The sequence below is a fragment of the Drosophila guanche genome, unplaced genomic scaffold, assembly GCF_900245975.1.
Source record: "Drosophila guanche unplaced genomic scaffold, DGUA_6, whole genome shotgun sequence".
Classification (NCBI taxonomy): domain Eukaryota; kingdom Metazoa; phylum Arthropoda; class Insecta; order Diptera; family Drosophilidae; genus Drosophila; species Drosophila guanche.
In genome coordinates, this window is record NW_022995744.1 from 7,836,846 (window position 1) to 7,856,114 (window position 19,269).

The following is a 19,269-nucleotide window of genomic DNA, read 5'->3' on the forward strand; positions in this document are numbered from 1 at the left end:
AGCAGCAACAAGAACAACTAAAGCAAAACTAAAACGGAATGTTGCTTGACAAGTCACTGGGGGGAGGGAGGTATGGGAGAGCAGGTGGTGCCCATAGGAAGACTTAGCCAAGCAAAGCCAAAGCCTCTCTCTCTTTCTCTCCCCAGTTCTTGCTCTGGATTTGTCGTCGAGAGTTTTTTATGCACTATGAATTGCAGATAGAAGACCCCCAGAAAGAACATCACCAAAAGATACTTTGCTGCAGTTCGCAGATACTTTTTTCCTTTTCTTTTTCTTTCTTTTCGTTGAACCTAAACCTAAGCGCAAGCAATGTTTATGGTCATTTGGTGGGTCGAAAAATCAGCTTGTGTGAAACGTTTATGCGAACTTTACTCTTTTTTTTCCAGTAGTCTCTGGTTCCCATATCCCTCAGGTGCTCTTCTTTGGCCTCTCCTTCTTTAGCCTCTTCCTGTATCGTGTAAATTAGTAAGCTTCAAGTCTCTAGGCCTCTGAGGTTTAGGTTTAAGGCAAAAAGAGAGCCCGAGCCCTCATTTCGCACACATTTTAGGGTGGGGGAGCAGAAGGCTACGGGCTATGGGCTATGGGCTATGGCCAATGGGCCGTGTGTGTACCCCCGAAAGCATTTGGTAAAATTGCTGCCTATAGACGTAGCCGCAAGACCTGCCCGCCCTGCCACCCACCAACCGCTTGACAAGTAGCCCCATACACGACGAAACGACGCGTTTTATAAGCCTCCTCTGCCACAACTACCCATGCACGAGTGGCGCCTCTTCTAGTGGTACCATCATCAAGGTTACACACAGCGAGGGGGCGGCAGGAAGATACCGAGTGAGACACGCACGCACATATGTGGGTTGCAACACTACTACACACGGATACACACACACACACACACACACACACACTGACAAGAGGCTTTGTTATTACGTCCGGAGGTGGTTTCGTTTCGTTATTTTTTTTTTTTGTTAGTGGTTCTTGACTGTTTTGGCCAGTGGCTTAGTCGGCAGGGGGTCGGTTCCATGCTCCGTCTCGCCGTTAAGAGGTGAGAAACAGAAACTACGGGAGGGGTGGTAGTTATGTAAACAAAAAGTTGGAGCAAAGTTTTTGAGTATAAAATATTTGAACGGGAAGAGCATTTGATTTATTCCTTAAATTATTTGAGAAGAGAGTGGCATGGAATAATTCTGGGAATAACCTTGAATAACCTCGAAAAATTGTGTACAGAATAAATAAAGTGATTTCTTTGAATTTGTGATAGATCATTCGATTCGACGTAAAATCAAATAAAGAATGCCCCAAAGAATCTATGGAAATGTATGGAAACAATTGATAGAAGCAGCTAAAGATCGATCGGGGTCTGGGTAGAAACGTATAAGCCATGGATATGTACAAGAATCAACTAAAGATTCTTATATCATAGAAACCAATCGCTAAGAGATAAAACGAGGAAGAAGTTTACAGAACAATAACTTTGAACTAGAGAAAATGCAATTTCCATAAAGACTCCGCATTGAAATGAAGTCAGAGATGACCTCATACCAATAGATTGATGGTAATATTCAAGAAAGGAGCATCAGTTCTGTGCCCATTCATCCACAAAATCCCCACATAAACTCTATCCATAGGAGATTCAAGTGAAAACATCCGAAAGCAAGACTAACACCATACAAATGTGCTTCTCCATTGCCAAAATCCCCTTGCAAAATCTAAGCCACTGTTTCGATCATTACGCATGTAAAGAATCCTGTGGACAGGACACACACACACACACCCCCCAGGAGGACACACCTGGAAGGACATGTAAATATGTTTAAGAGCTACGCATAGCATAGAGAAGAACACCCAAAAGCCTCACCGCCTCATGATGGTATAAACTCATTTCGTGCAATTTCACCTCTCTCTAATTTGCATGTTTCCATGGCAAGCGGGAAGGATTGAGGGGGGAAAACTGGAGGGGATTACCCCGAAAAATGGTGACATTGTTGCTTAAGGCAAGAGACAAGCCACGAGGAGGACGATGATGCCACAGCTAAATCATGAGAGAGAGAAATGCACCAGCAGAACAGTCTGGCTACCAGCAGAACCAGCATCAGCATCAGCATCACCATCATCAAGAGGGGGCAAAAGGGTTTTCCGGAGCGTGAGTGGCCAATGAAAAATATCCACAAGCAAAGGCTGCAAAATCGCACTTGCCAGCAGCCCCAAGGATTTAGCACAGTACCCAAAAATCCAACCAAAAAAGGAAAAACTATTAGTCGGCTGCCGCACGCATACCCCAAGAGGAGGAGGCAATCAGGCAGAGGAGAGGAGAGGTTTCAGTTGTGTGGATAGATGGAGAGAGCCACTAACTAGTTGCCTTACCTAACAAATGGCTTTGCTTTCGGTTGTGGATTTGGTAGGTAGAAAATGTACCAGGAAACCACCTTTTAAACCTGATTAATGTTTCTCAAATGTCTCTCGGCACACTCCTCTGATATATATATGTATTTTCATGGCCTGCATTAAAAATACATGAAATTACATGCAGCCAATAGCAGGAAGGACGGAAGTGCCCACCGAGACTCCCAATCTCAACAAGTTTCAAGGGAAATCGATAGATGGAATGTGCGTGTTTTTGGGTAAAAATTATGAGGAAAATTCTGAAACAGACAAAAATCTCAACCGAAAAATATCTCGCCACAGGGCACGGGACAGGCATCGACCATGGTGCAGGCGTTTTTGGCCATTAAAGATCCAAACATGCCATTCAGAATGAATGCGTATGAGTATCTGTGTGTGGATGTGGATGTGGTGTCGGTATCCTGCTGAGGCAGCAGCAGCAGCCACACACACACACACACACACACACAGGCATGGCACTCGCCCTCCTCCACCCATAATTCAGTTACCGTGAAAGGAAGGAAAGGAAAGGAAAGGAAAGGTGCGTGTGTCAGCTCCAATGGGGCCTTCGCTCTGGCAATTAGCTTTGACAAATGTGCGGTTGGCAGTTTTGGTTTAATGGATAATGTACCCTGCTTTGGACATCGGGATGCCGACTAAAACGGAAAGAAACACCACAAAAACACAAACACAAACGGAGACAGGTACATTTTAAGCCTTAAATATGCAACAGACAGGTCGGAAAATATGATCCTTATGGTTTTATGCACACAGATTTATGCGCAGCAAATAGATCAAGAAATGGTAGGCCAAGGAAGATAGTTTTTTCGGGATTATTTAAGGGATAGATTGAAGCTTTTACTGTGCAAATTATAGCTGAAGGAGCATGACTTCTCTTTGTTTTACTCAATATTTAATTCATCCTCTTATCTCTGCGTTTTTCTTTGGTACTCACCTAAAAAGAGACAAAAGCAGAAAAAAGTTGCATTAGTAAAAAGTAAAATAAAGAAAACTTCTAAGGAAATCTGGCAAATAAATACAAAATTGCACCGCAGAAATACTTTAAAAATTACTCAGAAAAACCACCAAGAACACTTCTCCACTTAGAGCTTAAATTTCCTTGGTAAAAACAACTTTTATGACAACCAAAAATGTATCAAGTGCCCGAGGCCGCAGTTGAAAGATATTTACGCATAAAAAGCAAATAAAAATCAAGCGAATCAGCAACAATTTTGCATCATAAGCGACAACATTAAAAGAGAATCCTTATAGAAAGAAAATCCTGTTCAGACCTGTCGGTGACAGCAGCGGAAAAGGAAAACGCGTGGAATCATTAAACTTTCATGACCAGAACCCAGAAACCAGAAACCAGAAACCAGAAGCCAGAAACAGTGGGACGACCCAACATCTGGTTACTTATTTTTTTCCGTCTGTACGAGTAACGCACATTTTTTGGCCAAGGATACGATGTGTGTCGGTGTGTGTGTGTGGGAAGGATTGCAGGAGCAGGAGATGGAGATGAAGCCAGTATGGAAAGCGGGTAAGAATTTATGTGGTCAAATGGAAAGCGAACTGCCAATTGGCATATAACTCAACAGCAGAATGGTTTTCCACACAGAGACAGCAGCAACAGAAACAGCAGTGACAGCCGCAGGAAGATACACAAGTATAAAGAGATACAGATACGGATACAGAGGATACAGTTACAGATACAGATACAGATACCATTGCAGATGCTGAGAGAGATACGCAGAGAGGAGAGAGCTACAGTTGACGATGACGCCTGTTTTTATGACTTGACTGGCGCCCAGTGTCTTCAGCATTTGAGGATTTTACGAGCTCTGGGGAGAGCGGGTTGAGAGAGCGAAGGAATTGAATGTCTTTGCAGCCGCTTGTTAGGCAAAAACTTTTCTTTACAATTTAAAAAGAAAACGGTAGGAAATGTCTGGCCAAGTTTTGCTTGCAAATTAGAGGTGGAAAATGTGTTTTAATTGATGCTACCCAAAAGGAGAAATATTACCAAGAACGTGAGTGGAGAACCAATAAGTTTTTCCGCATTTAATTGATGAAGCAGAGGAGCAGGAGTAACCAGCCAATTATGTGATTTCCTTTGAGTGTTTGGTCAAAGTTTTTCCCCTTCTTTTGACACACAAAGGCGAAAGGAAAGGCCAAGACAAACCACATTTTCCATTGGAAATTATTCAAGCAAGTGTCCGGCAATCGTTGGATATTTCATATAAATATTTGTGCAAGTCCCATTGAAGCTTTGATAAATACCAAAAATGAGTACAACCATCGTACAATTTCAATTTCAATTTCAATTCCATTAGCCATCTTCTAATATTGACATTTAAGGGGTGGACCTCTAAAACACATGTGCAAAAATCAACAATCCACAAAGTGAGAGCGAGTTCAGAGTTCAGAAGAGTTGATGATGGGTGCCCCCTGCTCTGGCCACAATCAAATGACGGGAAGTGTTGATAAAACGTGGGCACAAAGGCACAGACAATGTGGCAGTTTCCGCTCACCACACAACAATAGCCACAGGATGTGCTACTACAAAAAGCGTGACCAGCTCAGCAACCTCATTTATAATCCGTTTTGGAGCGACAAACTCATCAAGTTTTAACATTATTGGCAGCCAGCGATGATGGGACTAAAACCTTATCGCTCAAGTTTATGCACTTTTTGCTCTTTTGATCCTTTTGATGATGCTGCTGCTGATGATGATGATGATGCTGTCTCCGCTGGGTTTGGTGTAGTCTTTTTCTATACATTTGGCACTGGGCTTAGTACACTAATTTTCTGTGGATTTTCTGGAATTTACTCTGGGTTTTGGTACACTCTTTTTGCTGTATGTTGCAAAAATCATTCAATTGAATGAATGTTTGTTCTGCTGCCGGTTCTACTCTCTCTGTGTGTGACCAGGTTACGACAAACAGCAGAGTGCCGAGCAGCAGGTAAGAAGACTAAAAAAAAAAGGAAAGCAGATCCAACAGAATGGAAACCCAACCTCTGTATAAACAGAATCCAGAGCAGGAGTAGGAGTAAAAACTATGCATTGGTGGGAGGAACTACAACTGGCTACTGTTTGTCTTTCGGAAAGTCAGGGAGGAGGGCCGGGCGGAGCGAAGCATTGGCTCGGAATTGACAACTCGGTTAAGCTAACAATATTTGAATAGCAAAAACCCAAAGGATAATGCATGACTTGGTCAGGTTTTGTGTCTGACAAATCTGGCTAATGGGCAGGTGGCACAGGAGCACAGGGAGGGACAGGCGGGGGCGGTGCACTGCAATGCAATTATCATTGACATGCCCCCAAGCTGCCTTTTCTGCTGTCTGTTTGCGTAAAGTTTTTTGTTTGGTAGGTGGAGATGGCGCAGCCACAAGGTACAGGCAGGAGCAGGAGGAGGAGCTGTCAGAAGGGAAAGTCAGGGTACAGTAGGGGTAGGGCTGCGGGTTGAGGTCGTGTCAGGTCAGATTTGCTGAGGTGGAAAATAAACAAAATTCTTGAATTTCACACACAATTTGTGGGATCAACAACAAAATAACAAGTTGAGGCCAACAACTTTTGCCATACATACATACATACATACATATTTACATACATACATACATATATCGATTGGGTGGAGCTGGTTGCCAATGCAAACTTTAGAAAGGTAATCGATTGGTTGCACAGGAGCTGCAGCAAGTGGGTGGATTGACTATATAATGCAGGCGAAGCCGCATAAAACTTTTAGCATTAAAGTTTTGTTTACACAAAATACAACAAAATTCTAGGGGAAACTATGGCCAACTGTCAGACTGTCAACTTAATTTGAGGTAGTTACATACACTTAGCACAGGTTAGTACCTGTTTTAGAACATGAGCTAAAATTTCAACATTGACAACAATCTAAAACAATTTTTAACCAAAAGACCACGATCTCAACAAACTATCTAACACGCTTAAGCCAATTTTGAGGCTGTAAAAAACTTAAAATTATATTATAAAACTCTATAACTTGCACTGGACTATAAAATATTCGCAAATACATCAACTGCCTGTCTAGTTTAAGCACTTTCCCCCTTCAACACACATCTTCCAACATCTGCTTAGAACAACTGTTGATTTTATACGATTTTAGAACACATTTCAGGCAGCAGCTTGGCTTGGCTGGCGCTTTCCAATCCCTTCTCTCTTCCACTCGGCTGTCATGCCAATTGCTCATCGCTTTTTCACAGAACTCACTCATAACAAAAACATAAATTTTCTTTGGAATTTTCAATCAGTCAGAGTCGGGCATGCATTATGTATAAGAATCCATCATCAGCAGGATTGCAGCTGTAGCAGCAGCAGGAGAAGCAGCAGCAAATGTGAAAAAGTCAAGTGAAAATTGTTCTACGAAAAGATAGAAATTATTTACAGCACATGCCCCAGAAAATGAGCTGTAAGAGCAGGCAGTGTTCTGTGTTCCTGCCACAGAATGTTGAACAACAAAGCAATAAAAAGTCAACAAAAAAATTTTGATGCCAATTTAATAATTCACAAACATTTTTCTGTTCATTGCAAACAGCAGCAGACGGACAGCAGCTGTCAATTGATGAGAAAAACCCATCGTAAAAATATATAAAATGCAAATAAAAATGTGATGTGATGTCCTATAAATACATCCTGATCCTGCCATACATTCACATATATTCTTAGCCTGATAAACACGACCGGATGCTCTGTCATTCCGGCATTACAAATTAATGTTTATTTAAAAAGGACACCGGACAAAAATCGGTTTTTTTTTGGGACAAGCACAAAACCAACACAAAAACAATTGTCAACGTGCAGATAAAAATAAATGAAAAGGAAAGGAAATTAAACAGAGTCAGGGAAAACACAACTGCGGTCCTGCGGTCCTTGAAGGTAAGCAGCTTTTTGTGGCAGCTAAAAGAGGAAGTCCAGATTTGTTGAGCGGTTTTCTGGTAATGCTATTAGCTTTTTGGTGTGCTCAAAGGTCAACGACGGTTAATGATTCTCGAGAACTCGCCATCAAACAAAAAAAGAACAATCCCAAAATATAAAAAAAAAAGATTAATGCCTTGCCCGAAAAAGGTTCATCAATTGAATCAGAATTGATTTGAAGAAGGTTTTTGCTTGTGGACTTTTGCTGGCAGCCCTTGAAATCTTTTCTTCCTTGTGCCTTTGCATTAATTTATTCCCTTTCTTTTTTTTTTGTATACATTTCATTAACAACTAAAGTGAAATTTGTTGAAATTTTGCTTAAACATGAGGGGCGACAGTGTGCAAGTGCAAAGAGTGCGCGTCGAGTGGATTGCCTCAGTGAGCTGGTTTTTCTTTGGCGCATTATTTGAATGAAAAGCAAATTTACAAAACGTGCGCAAAATGTGCGACAGACAACGAGACACAAGACGGCAGGCAGAGCAAACACAACACAACACACAAAAAAGATGGAGAAAGAGAAAGAAAAAGAAAGGGTTAGAACAAAAAAGGAACAATTTCGCGGGGTCCCAACTGAGGAGTGGGTGCTCGTCTCTTTCCGGGTTGTCTCTTTAGGCCCTCCTCCCTCTGTTGATTCCTTGTCTCATGTGCGCACAAAAGCGCGCTTCATTATTTTCATTTCCGGCTGCTCTGCTGTGACACGCACACACACACACACACACACAGCGACACAGTCTTCTTTTGTAGGCTTTTCTCATTTTCGCTTGTTCGCATGTAATTTAGTGTAAATTACTTTGAGTAGAGAAGAAAAACCTTACTGCTACAAAAGCGAATTTGAGTTTTAGACATGAGGAGCGGGCACACAGATACACACTCACACATGCAATGCATGTACTTAAGGAAACAAGAGAAATATAGGAATATACACATGAGTTGTGTGTTTCATTGTCTGATGGTAGTATAATTTTTAATTCTCATTCTCTGGCATGTGCTCTAAATGAAATGAAAATACTTGCAAGCTCCCAAAATGTTTCATTTCTTAGGCAGAAAAAGCCACAGACACGCATTATCTTAGAAATCTCATTAGTAAGGCTCTTTCTCAGCCTTCCTCTGCCAGAGATCTCCTTTTGTAGGCACTTTCTCAGCCTCTTTATGTGAAAAATCTTATTCTTAGCCTCTTTTCACACAAGATCTAAGGGCTCACAAGGTCTGAGCCCAGCATCTTTCTCCCAACAAATGCCTTACTTGCGATTATTCTCAGTGGAATGCATTTTCAACAATAAAGAATATTTTAAATATTCTAAAAGTTTGAATAAATGTAAAAACAAAGCCAATTGTCGCACCTTTTCCTCAGGTTTATGCAAATGCACATTTTCCGCATTAAAATGAAAACTTGTTGTTGTTTAAAAAACCCATTCTGTACCCAACACGTACAAACTCTGTCCGAACTCGTTTGCATACCTCAGTTTTGAAGGGAAAATGGCCAGCAAGCACATCTGTGTGGTGGAAAAAACCCAAAGAATAATCCATTAATGCATTTAATCCTAGGGAAATTTCAGTGCTTAATACTCGCCCTCTCACTTGCTCGTTCTCTTTTCATTTGAAAGTAGGGGAAAAAAATTAAGCACATGTATTCCATTTATGGGTTAATAACCCCTTGGCCCCATCGTGTGGCATGGACACGAGGACGGACAGGCGGCACTTAATATTACTAGCAGTAGAGGAGCAGCGGCACCACTCGATGGATGCAGCTGGTGCTGGGTGCAGCTGCTGGGTGCTGCTACCCCAAAAAGGAGGCGGCTGCTGTGCACTAGCACGCTTCAAGCAAAATGGCGGCGGTGGCTTGCACACACATAGAGCGAGAGAGAGAGAGAGAGAGAGAGAGAGAGAGAGAAGAGAGTGCATGCGGGGGCATATGCATTGCATGGCATATTAATAACACTAAAAACTTGCCACCGTCTGTGGCACCTACACCCAAACCCTCAGTCCACCCATCACACACGTTAGACAGAAGGACACACACATACACACATCGAGTGGGGGGGGGGGGGGGAGGGGAAAGAGCCGTTAGAATTGAGTGTGTGTGAGAATTGAATTGCTTCAAGTGGCCCTTAAATTGCCCTCATTACATAGACAAACACGCACACACACATAGGGATACAAAGAGAGGAATGCACACACACAGAGAGATACAGCTACAAATCACAGAGACAGAGAGACAGAGAGACAGACACACACAGATACAGAGATAGATATAAAGTGTTGCTACAGCTACAGCTGCGCTTTTGCAAAACCCGCACACCCCATGCCCCTCCTACTGCTGCACTCACATACATGCCACTTTTCATTTCCGGCTTTCGGATTTTTCCACTTTCCAGAGTAGCAGGCGGCAGGCGGCAGGCAGGCAGCAGTAGAGGCGCTTCCTAAACACAGAGCTTTAGCAGATGCAGCAACAGCAGCAGTGCAACAGCCACTCATCTATCTACTTATGCTTTATTTTTTATCTTCTGCTTCAAACTCCTTCTCTTTCTAGCGCTCTAGCCTCATATTAAGCATACGCCCGGCTGTCTGACAGCACTTTAGAGTTACCGCTGCTGCTGCTGCTGCTGCTCCTTCCAATGCTGCTGCAAGTCGCCATTTCATTGATTGTCAGTTGTGCAGCTGGCTAAAAGCCTCGGCCATTGGTTTATGGTTAAAGATTGCTACTCAAAGAAAGGTCGAGAATTATGGAGTATTTCGGGAGAATTATGGAGCCCTTTTGGCACAGTTTTTGCCAGCATTTTGAGGGGATTAAAGGCTTTCGAAGTGTTTTTATATCACAGAATTTTAGGCAGTGTTTCCACACATTAGACCCTCTTTTAATGGTTTTTATATTCTACAAATTTCTACCTTTCTTTCACCTTTTTAAACATTTCTTAAAGCAATTATTCCCTGAGGTTTCTCTCTCTCTGCACTTTCCTGCAGCCAGCAGAACCAACATCTTCGTCGAGGAACACTCACCACAGAGACAAAACCCAAAGCCAAGTGTCTGCCACTGGCACTAGAGACAGGCTGAATGCCATAGGGGCAACATTTATGTTGATTTAATTCTTGTGTTCCATTTTCTAAGCATTTTTCGCCAAATTAAAAGCAACACAGCAGGCGGCAGGCAGGGGGCAGGGGGGCAGAAGAGTGCACAGATTTCTGTGCTGCAATTTTTGGCTTTTAATTTGGCTTGGAATGCGGTCATTCCACAGAGAGGACCACAAATAGGAGATACAAAAAAAAAGAGCAGCAGCTTTATAATTTTGTAATTATTCCAATGAAATTCCTAAGGCAAGCAGCCCAAAGACAGACCGAAGGACTCCTTATTTAGCCTCACTCCAGCGTTGAGAAAGGATTGGGAAGAGAATTCTAATAAAAATAGCTTAACGTCGAGAAAATGTCGACACTATCTGGCTGCAGGAATGACGGGGAAAGGGGAAATGAATATCCCGAAATGGCGGATCATGGAGCAGAAGACAAGAGTGCGGCAGTCAGACGACAAGGACAAGCCGCAATGTGAAGTGAAGTGAAGTTTTTGCCGCACGAAAATTCAAACACAAAAGTTCAATTTAACGTAAATACTTTTCCAGTCTGAGAGCACTAGGATAAAGGAGTAAAGAGCAAAAGGTTGGGGCGACGGACAGGGACAGGGAGAGCCCGTAAGCCAGCTGCCAAAGTAGCCTAGCAGTCCCAGCTATCAATACTTCTTAGACGGCAGCAGACGGCAGGACAGCAGCGAATGCCGAATGCATCGAATGCCCAAAAGTTCGAGTGCGGGAAATGCCATTGGGAAATGCGAGGAAAAAACTACTTACGACTGAGGAGAGGGCTTTGGAGCGACGACGACGACGACGACGAGACAGGAAGCGAGCCCTCAGGATGAGACAGAAGCTGAGATGAATAAATGGGAGCGGGTGGAGACAGACACAATCTTGAATATGAAATGTGTAGCCCAGTGGCAAGGAGTTAGCCAGTCAAAGCCATTCCATAAAACGGGGCAGCAGCTGCGGACTGCAACCTTGCAACCTGCTGCGGCAGCTTCTGCTACTCCAGAGAAATATGCGATATGTACAGAAGAATGCAAATAAAGCAATTGAAAATAATAAGAAAGAAAATAATGGTAGCTATAGAGAGAGAGAGACAAGAGAAAGGGAGAGTGAGAGGGAGAGTGAGGCTACGGGTACAGATAGAAAAGTCAGTAAAAATCCCCAAAAAATCATATTAAAATGAGCTATAAAATAGCTTGATGGATAAATAAACTGTTTCTATGCTTGATTAATACAACCTGATAGATCTCAATGGCTTTATTCTTGACTTTTACATACAAACATACACAGAAAATTTCCTCATCAGTTTATCTTTCTCTTTCCCAATTTCTTACACCAGACAAACACATAAAATTATCTACAAATCATTGTATTATTCAACTTCTTTTTGCACATAATTTAAGCAAAAGTTCCATGTGACAAACGCTCAACCCTTCTGCAGCCAAAGCCAAAGCCAACCCAAACCCCCTGCCTGCCACGACTCCTCCTCCCCCACAACCCTTTTCGACGCACTTACAGCATTCCCGTACGCTTTTGCAACATATCTACAAATGCCAATGGACTCTTTTGCAACTCCAGCCCGCCCCCACACTGATAAATGTGGGCTTTGGCATGGGGCGTGGCACAGCCAGAGACAGCGATAGACAGTCAAAGCACACAATAAGTCGATAAAAAGAAACGAAAAACAGCCAGAAAAAAAAGAAGGCAAACGGGTAAAAACTATTTTCCAATTTTCCCAAAATGTAGCCACCCCCCCCCCCCCCCACCACACATACTCACACACACATGTGTGGTAGGGGTAAGGGCTTGGGTTGGGTTGCTGCTACTGCACAAACAGAGATATGCAAAAATTGGTAATGGCAGCACAGACAGACGCGAAAGCTGAGGCAAGCAAAAGTTGCGCCAAAAAAGCAAGAGCAAAGGCGATAAGAGGGGGGGGGGGGGGGGGGGCAGGGAAAAGTTGCCAAAAGGATGGATGCATACGGAGAAGAAAAGCAGCAGCCAAAAGACAGACGAGAGCCACGGAAAAACACGAAGATGAATTATTGGAAACGTATGCAAAATGCGCTGCATATGCATTAGGCGCACAACCACTCGAGGTGGTGGCTGTGTGTGAGCTGAGTGTTGTAGTTGTAGCTGTGTGTGTGCTCTGTGTGTGTGTGTGTGTCTTGCGTATAAATCAAAATGTTGCCTTAAATGTTGCAATGTTGCATGTGTGCTGTGGCTTCTTGGTAGTTTTCCTGCCTGCATTTTTTCTCCCCTTCTCCCTTTTTTACATCATTTTTTCTTAACTTTTGCCTCAATTTTCTTTTATTTTATTCAACATTTTTGCTCTTCCTTTGTTTCTTTCTTTATTTTCTTTTTATTTACATTTTTTTCTCGTTTTCCCCGAGAACATCACAGATAACCAGTCAAAGAGTTTTCCCACTTTTCACGATGGAGCACGTAAGCAGCCTCCCAGGAGGGGGGAAGCACAGCTGCAGTTGCAACTGCAGCTGGAAATGCTTTTTCGGGCGATGTTTTTAATATGCTAAGCACTCTTTTTATGCATTTTACAACCAACTGTACCCACACACATCCTGTATCTGCATTTGTGTCTGTCCCTGTGTGTGTGTCAGCATTCACATTGGTAGTCAATGGGCAGCTGGCGGCAACACATGCGACACATAGTCACAAAATGTGTGCGCATATCAATGGATGTGTCAGAGAAAGGCATTGCCGAGAGTTAATAATACATTTCGCATGTGGCATGCTACACAGCAGCTACCCCAAAAGAAGATGCTGCTGCTGGGAGCGTGGAATGTGGAATGTGGAGTGTGGAATGCCGAGTGGCAGTAGAAATAGAAATGGAAATCCACTATCAACTCCAACCACTGCCTTTACTGCCAACTCGCCCAATCGCTAAGTGCATGTCAAATAAAAAAAGGGGGGAGGCTGTGTGGAGGCCAACGTGTGTCCGGGAATGTGACTGTGTGACTGCCACTGCGATTGGGATGTGACTGCATCCTGATTATGACACAGACGACAGGACATACAGACATTCTGTCATAGCGTTTGACATTGGCTTCGTATCGTTAGAAGCAAATACCCCAAACCCATAAAAAGGGGAAAGAAAATGCATGCTATGGGAAATGGCTTTGGGAATGTTAGTATCTTGGAAATGAGTTGTGTGACAGTCGCAAGATATCAGGGGAGTGATTTGTGCCAGCGAATTTGGTGGAGAATTTAAGCTGGATTAGGGTTGTACTTATGGAAATCGAATGAAGAAGTTTTTGAAGGTAAGTACAAGCAAATAAAGGGTTAGAAAAGTTAACAAAAAATATGTCAAAGATGGAAAAGAATGAAGAAACAAAGAAATACCCAAAGATTTTTGTACAATCCACAGATACACTCTACAAAATTAAAGTAAAAACGCAACAGAAAACACCACAAAACGTACTCGAATGTACCCCACGCATTGAGAATATAAACTACACTTTCCATTAAAAGATAAACTCCAAGCAGAAGACAATTGTCTCCACAACTAAATCAGGATTAAGCAACCACAGATTGTTACCCATATCTCACCCCTTTTCATGGAAACCCCACGCACTACGAGAACTACTATATCATATCTCATACAAAGAACAATCTTTGGGTAATGCAATGCAGCAATAAGAGCAACGCAATCCGAAAAGGGGAGCAATAATGAGGAAGTCCATGAGCAATGCTCCACCGCAGAGAGGGTCAAAGTACACGGCAACCCCTTCTATCCTTATGACAACAACCCCTCCATCTAATCCTCCCTAACCCCTAATCTTCCCCATTTCAAGTAGTAAACGATTTATGCGGAGCACGTTTCATGTGCAGAGTCGTCAGCACGCGGCGTTACACTCTCTCGCAGAAAGTAGAAGAAGAAACAGAGTTTAGAAATATTCTAAAGAAATAACGAGGGGACAAGAGGTACAGCTCTGCTCTGTTTGGTTGTGTTCTGCCCAACACTAAACACTGTCAGTGTTGTTCAATGCCAGCGGCAATAATAGAAAACTTCCGTTTACCCCCAACAGCAGCAGCAAGAGCAGCAGCAGCAGCAGCAGCAACAGGAAGGTGCGGGAGATGGAAAACGCCAACGCGAACAAGGATAAAACGCAACAAAGGGAAGCACTTAGCGGTTTACGCATTGGCGGTGAAGATTTGGGTTTAACAGAAACCCCAAACTACAGATGCGAGAGATGGCAGATAGCACAGAGAAGCGAGCAAGTGTATGGGTGTGAAGGAGAGGAAGTATAGCAACCACTAACAGTGGTTACGGTTGCACGACGACTTGTCCATTCCCATTCCCATTCCCATTCCCATCCCCCCGGTAGGTAGATTGAGGAGCAACCAAACGTTGGAGCCACAGAGCGGGAGTGAAGTGGAGTGGATAAGGAGCCTCTGGATTATGCAGCTTGTGCGCACACACGTGTGCCGAACGTGACAATTTTCGGACAAAGCTAATGATGCGAGCGCTCTTGCAATTTGTATGGAAGGAAGGCAGCAGCAGCCAGAGACAGGAAAACCCGAAGGAGCGTGAGGAAACACAGAAAGACACTTGGGTCAGGCAGGCAGGAAGCGAGCGTAAGGTATAAGTAGAAATCCGAGTACTAGGAGCCTCACTGAAGCTTAGCTAAAGTTTAGGAAACCTTAAATACCCTTCAAAAAGGTACGTTAAGAGACGGAAGTTTTGGTCAAGTGAATGATGGTAGTTAGTTAGCGGAAATTCTCTGGGGAATATAAGTACTGAGAGTCTTTTTATGGATAATAAAGGATTAAAGAATATGAGATAGGAATTATGAGAATAAACATTCTGCAAATTCCTTTGACCAAGAAAAATACAACAAATTCTAGATCATTTTCAATGGGTAGTATTATTATTTTTTCTCCCCTCTTTACAGAGTATCCAATCTTCCCTTACATAAGCCAAAACCTTTATGTGACTTTCGAAGTCATTATAATGGGATTACACATCATTACACCCACCCACACTTATCTCTAGCATGGACATTAGAGATCATCTGCCAATCAGACATGCAAGAGGAGTAGCAAAATACACAGAGAAAAGCACACAAATCAAACATGAAAATGGAGAAGGAAAACATCAGGCAGACCATTACAAAATCACAAAATAAAAAGAAACAACAAACCAGTGAAAATTCATAGAAAATTATAAGAAAAATCACAAGAAAAATCATTAAAAAGATGCCGTCAACACATTTATTTGTCGCCCAAATGTCAAAGTTCATGGCTCACAAAAGACAAGAACCGGACGGAAACTTTTTAATAAAAACATTGATTGAAAACAAGGCATCAAACGGTAGACGGGGGGCAGGCAAAGGCGAACACAAGAAACAAAATGAGGAATCTTTTTGACAGGAAAACAAAGCAAAAAAAAGAGAACAGAAATTACAATGATTATGAATTCGGTGGGTCGATGGGGCGGCAGGGGTCATGGACGTGGCAAAACCTGGACACAGAGCGAAGAGCGTGTAATAAATTAATGAAAAGTTGATGAAGCCAAAGGCCAGCCAGCCCCGTCAAAGGCGTCGTCAGGAGAAACAAAAAAAAAACGACACGAAAAAAAATGGAAAATATTTTCTCTCTCATCAAACAATTTCTGGAGCAGAGAATGGAAGACAAGCCAAGGGAAAGAGAGGTGGCGAATAGAGTGGGCAGGAGAGTAGAAACTTTTTTCATTAACAAAACAAAATCTGGGACAACGAAAAAAAAGGCAAAAAAGGCGACAAATGTTGATCATAATAAATGTCCACACATCCATCTCGACAGCCTTTTTGATGACCCTTTTTTGTGTAACTTGGGCAGGGAATAGGGTATATTATATTCGTGGCAAATGGTTGCCAAAGGTGCATGGAAGAGATAGTAAAAGGTAGAACAACAGAAAATTGGCGATTATTCCTTCCAAAAATAAATAAAAAATATTTTAGATCCCATCTGATGACCTTGCATTTGGCATAAAGAAATATCTTGTTTTGAAAGTATTTTACTCCTTAAATTCGGAATCTGAATTCCTCCTTATATTTTTTATTTTTTTTTATGATTATTTGATGATTTCTCAGCAAACACACACACACACTGGAAAAATAAAAGGAAAAATCACACAGAAAGAGAGAAGGAGGAAGAGACAGTAATAAAGAGTGAGAAAGATGAATGTGTTGTGGGGACCAACAAAAAAAAAATGTCAGGCCAAATGTTGTTCGTCGCCATCCGAGAGGGCCTCAGTGTTGAAAGTTGTTTTAATGTTAATGACATTTCATTACAGGCAACACACATGCCTCTCCCCTCCCTCTCTGCCCACTCTGTACACTGTTGACAAATTGCTCAACATATTTTATGCCTCTCCTTTCACAACACTAATAAAGGCAGCAAGAGAGGGGCACTGGACACTCGTTTCATTTTGGAGGCAAATTAAATAAATAAATAAAGCATCAAGCATACGCACTGTGGTGCTCGGTACCCAGTAGATAAATCTCATAGCATCCCCCAGTCAAGAGCGGGGCATAGCTCTTGACTCATTCCCCCTCTCTGTACACTCCTCTCTCTCTCTCTCTCTCGCTCGACACGGCGCTATACATTCCTCTAGAGGGCACAGCCCACTTCAACATCTCTCAGGCTGTGCTGTGCTGTGCCTCTTCATGTGCTATTTTTACAAATTTTAGGTTAAAATACTTTAGCCAAGTGGCTCCTGGCAGCCAGGCCAAGTCGTGTGGCAGGCTCTAAGGCATGTGTCATAGCGCACACACATACACACATTCAGCGTAAGAGAACGAAAGAAAGGACCAAGAAGCAGACAGGCAGGAGGCATCAGCATCTATGAGGCGTTGTAGCGTAACGAATCTCAAAAGGCTGCTGGCTGTCGCTGCTGATGCTGCCACTGCTTGATGCCAAAAATAAAGCAAGAAAATGAAAACGTGGCAAAAGCCAAAGAAGAATTCACACGAAGCCAAATGCGAATGCGTACCCTGGGAAATCTATTTAAGACTTCAATTATTTTCCACTAAGAAAAAGGAACAAACCAAGGCAAATACTTTCTACATAGAGTAGCAGAAAGTTTCTCTATGTTTTTAAAGAGTTTTAAGCTAATTTTAATAGAAGAAGGAAGCGCCGCGTGCATCTGGCAACGCTTCGGTGAACCATCTGGCAACGCTTTTGCTTACATGGAAACCCTTTCTGGCAACCTTCTGTAAAGTTTGCCCAAATCAAATTGTGTGGAAAATCTGAATTTTCCGCATACCAAATGAGGAAGCTGCGCTCATTCTCTTATATATTTTTTGGGTAATTGTTATTGATGTGGAAATATGTGCGATTAGCGGAGAGACCCTGAAAAAAGTTGAAACTTTTTTACACCCAAAACACTAAAAAGTGAAAATTTGATAGAACGTGGAGAGAGAAAAAGGGGAGACGAAAGTGACGCCATATTGGATAACATAAAATGGCGTTTATGATGGGCAAAGTTTTCATCATTTGCAACCTGCTTTTGACCCTCTGCCACCCTTTGGCACGTTCTGCTTTGGTTGACTTTTCCAGCAAATTTAACATGAAAAATTTTTTTTTTCTTGGGAAATTTTTTGCCTGCCCTTCGTTTTGTTTTCAAACTGTTTTAAATAAATGATTTTTGAGCGTCCGCCCAAAAGTTTAGTTCGATGTATCTATAGCTATGGATAAATGTATCTATAGATCCATACATCTATAAACATTGTTAACTGTTTTCCCGATGTCGTTCGCACAATTTAATGCCATTGACTGAGCATTTAATTAATGTTTTGCTCGCACAAAAAAGGAGGAAAAAAAGCTTGAAAAGCGTCTCGTGTTCTACCATTTCCCACACACATGAGAGTAAAACTTTACGAGTGAGAGGAAGGCAAAGCGAGGTAGAAAGAGGGCAAAGGCCACACTGTACACTTGGCACTGGGGGAAAAAAGTTGTACGAGCAATTCCATGAAAATGGCATTTCATTCAATCCAATTTCATGGCTCTGTAATTATTTTGTACAAAATGTTTTGTTGGGTCTCTCGTCGTCTCCACGTATGTACCTACAACGTGCCACACAACGCTACAAAATTGTCCCGGCAACTAATCAAGTTGTGAGTCAATGAAGCAAAGCTCTCTCGCTATCGCTCGCTTTTACTGTGTGTGTGTGTGAGGAGGTTCAAATGTCAAAGTTGAATATGCTTTTGGCTCTAGGAAAAACTGTATGTGTGTGTGTGGGCAAACTGTGCACTAAATTACTGAAAAATACATTTAGAACCAGAAAATTCGCTTGTCAAAATAATGAAAATATATTTAAGCACATTATTAGAGTATTTCAATTATTTCTACACTTAAACTGGCTAGGCTTCGCCCCAGGTCGCTGTATCCGTCTTCTTTGCATTTCTATTTTATGCCAAATTCACATTTTCATTGCACTTCCGTTTGAGACTCGCTCCCTGGCTAATCATCCATGCACTCATTAGTTTCATTTGATAATTGAGCAAATTTCCTTATTTTATTCAATCAATTTGTGAGAAATCTGTTCTTGACAGCCTGAATATTTGTTCTTAATTGATAAATTTGCACTTTGTTGAGGTTCTTTGATGTGGTAAGAAATAAACAAGATGCACAACAGTTGGATATGCTCAAAGGGCCAAAGCTGTTCGTCCTTTCTCTGCATTCCATGGATATAAATTCTTTGATAGAAATTAGTTAAATGCAGTTAAATGCAAATTGACTTGACTTAATTCATTTAAATTGAAGGCTTACATTTTCTTGGAGTATCTTCGATTTATGGGAGATGTACAAAGTGGTTCAAGGGAATTTGGCGCTAGATCTGGGGCCAATTAAGGTGGCAAAAAACCAGTACAAAAAATATTA

The 19,269-nt window shown here is 42.1% G+C and overlaps 1 protein-coding gene and 1 long non-coding RNA gene across 6 annotated transcripts in view; both read right to left on the reverse strand.

Annotated features, from left to right (window-relative positions):
* The window catches only part of LOC117579092 (protein alan shepard), a 132,886-nt gene that overhangs the window by 103,038 nt on the left and 10,579 nt on the right, over positions 1-19,269 (reverse strand). The window lies entirely within an intron of this gene.
* Positions 882-18,720, reverse strand: LOC117579100. Its single transcript, XR_004573444.1, has 4 exons — positions 18,453-18,720; positions 11,882-11,885; positions 8,048-8,050; positions 882-904 (listed from the first exon to the last, which is right to left on the reverse strand). It is a non-coding gene; the product is annotated as an uncharacterized LOC117579100 (long non-coding RNA).